At 33.9% G+C, this 2,075-nt stretch overlaps 1 pseudogene; it reads right to left on the bottom strand.

Moving 5' to 3' along the window:
• Nucleotides 1-822: 822 nt before the first annotated feature.
• LOC125058135 lies at nucleotides 823-943 on the bottom strand (annotated as a pseudogene).
• Between the last annotated feature and the right edge of the window lie 1,132 nt (nucleotides 944-2,075).

Raw genomic sequence — 2,075 nt, 5'->3', positions numbered from 1 at the left:
AAATGTAATACGAGTAATTGTTTGTCCTTATGCTGAATATCGTGTGTTCCTTGTAAATTTCAGAACGTTTATAAATAAGACCGCTGAAGGTTTTTTTCTGTAATTCTGAAGGATGCTATATAGTATATATAGTACTATAGTATATGTCTTGGCGCATATATATGTGGCAGCCAACTAGCTTAATTAGCCGTTCAATTAACTGCCTAGCCGTTTAACTAAATGGCGCCATTTAACTAACGGCCTGAAAGATGTTCAGCCAGTTGATTAAACGGCTAGGCAAATGACTTGGATCGATGACGTTTCATTACTTGCCTAGCCTGTTAATTAAAATTTAGTTCCACTTTTTGCCATCTAGCAGCTAACATCAAAACTCTTTAAACTATCAATATGGCGTCCAAAGATAACTTTAATGATGTTTTCCAAATTTTCATGAAAAACAAGTACAATGGAAGAGTGTAGTGACAATAATAATGTAAATTTGGGTAACGATTTAGAAATACGTCGCCCGAATTAGATGATACTAAATATCGGTGTCTCGGGGGACTTTAATTGGAATACTTCCAAGTGATTTTTGGTGCCGGAGTTGCGTCGAAGTTTAAATTTAAATTATTAAAATTTAAATGACACGCTAAATCTAGCGTTCACAGACTAACAAACAAACTAAATGAAACATCAGTTAACACATAATAGATAGTTAAAAAACTTGAGAGGTGTCAAGGGACACCCGGATGGAACGAAATTCCTTTCGATTAATTTATATGTTAATTGGTATCATAACAGTATGATAGATTTTCTCGACACCAATCTTACGACGAAAAAAAAAGTCCACATCACGAGGTGTTCCCAGGCGGTCACCCATCCAAGTACTGACCTCGCCCGACGTTGCTTAACTTCGGTGATCGGATGAGAACCGGTGTATTAAAACAATAGCAAAAAAGTGTCGTGACAACTTTTCGTAAGAAGTTTTTCCGTCTAGCCCCCTTTCACAACGCGCGATAAGGAACTTCGTTCCAATAATCTTAATAATCTAATCAATGAAATATAATTATTTATTTACATATACATACCTTTAAGTCTATTAATTGCAAACCATAGAAGTTTGGTCTCCAGGATTTAATATCGAATATAAAGGCACACGACGGACGAAATTGTTATTTTATTTATTCTGTAAGAATTCTTGAACTAGATAATTCAACACGTCGCACATTCTTTTATTATTTTTTGTATTCAGACTTTTCTTATATAATAGACTTAAATAATAGACTTTTCTCTATAATAAGTGTCCTTTTATCATCAAAGGTATAAAATATGAGCAAGTTATGGAAAGTCACTCTGAAATCAAAAGATTCCAAAGTCACTAATGTTGCATACGCAAAGAGGTTTTTGATTTATTACATATTATCTGAGTATTGGTTGCCTGGTTGGAAGCGTACTACTTTGTGTTTGAATTGTGTATGTGTGCAATATGTGTGGGAATATGTGCGCATTTGTATAGTAATGAAAAACATCTTGAGGATAGAACTTCTATGACCCGTAAAACATACGCTGTGTTTCAGGCAGACCATTCACAAACATGTCAATATCACAACAAAGATGTTTCCTGCTAAATGAGTTAAAGTTAATCGAAATACATACAAACAAATTTCCATGAATATATTAAAATGATAATATAATTCATTTATGATATTCAGAATCTTCCTTCAAGAAAAAGCATACTATCAGTTACGTTCATATACCAGTTCGTAATTCAACGGGGAAGAAAGATAAATTCTCCGTCATTCTTTTATATGAACTTGTGTAATACACCCTGTGCGATGTCGGTACGGATTATTAGTTCCTGTGGCCGCGGGCGTCTTGCTCGTTTTAGTGAGAGATAGTTCTGAAACTCAATTAAGACCCGCTTGTTGCTTCTGAATTAATTAAAAATCTTTCTTAAATTATGCTTTTGCGATTAAATGGAACTTTTCCGATGCGGTATAAGAATTGACTTTCTTGTTGATTTATGTGTATTATTATTCGCCTTTTCGAGATAAGGAAATCGAATGGATTTTAAGATTATATAAAAACGCACACTT

Source organism: Pieris napi, chromosome 17 (genome assembly GCF_905475465.1).
Source record: "Pieris napi chromosome 17, ilPieNapi1.2, whole genome shotgun sequence".
Classification (NCBI taxonomy): Eukaryota; Metazoa; Arthropoda; class Insecta; order Lepidoptera; family Pieridae; genus Pieris; species Pieris napi.
Note: the sequence above shows the minus strand (reverse complement) of the source record. Positions and strands in the feature narration are given on the sequence as shown.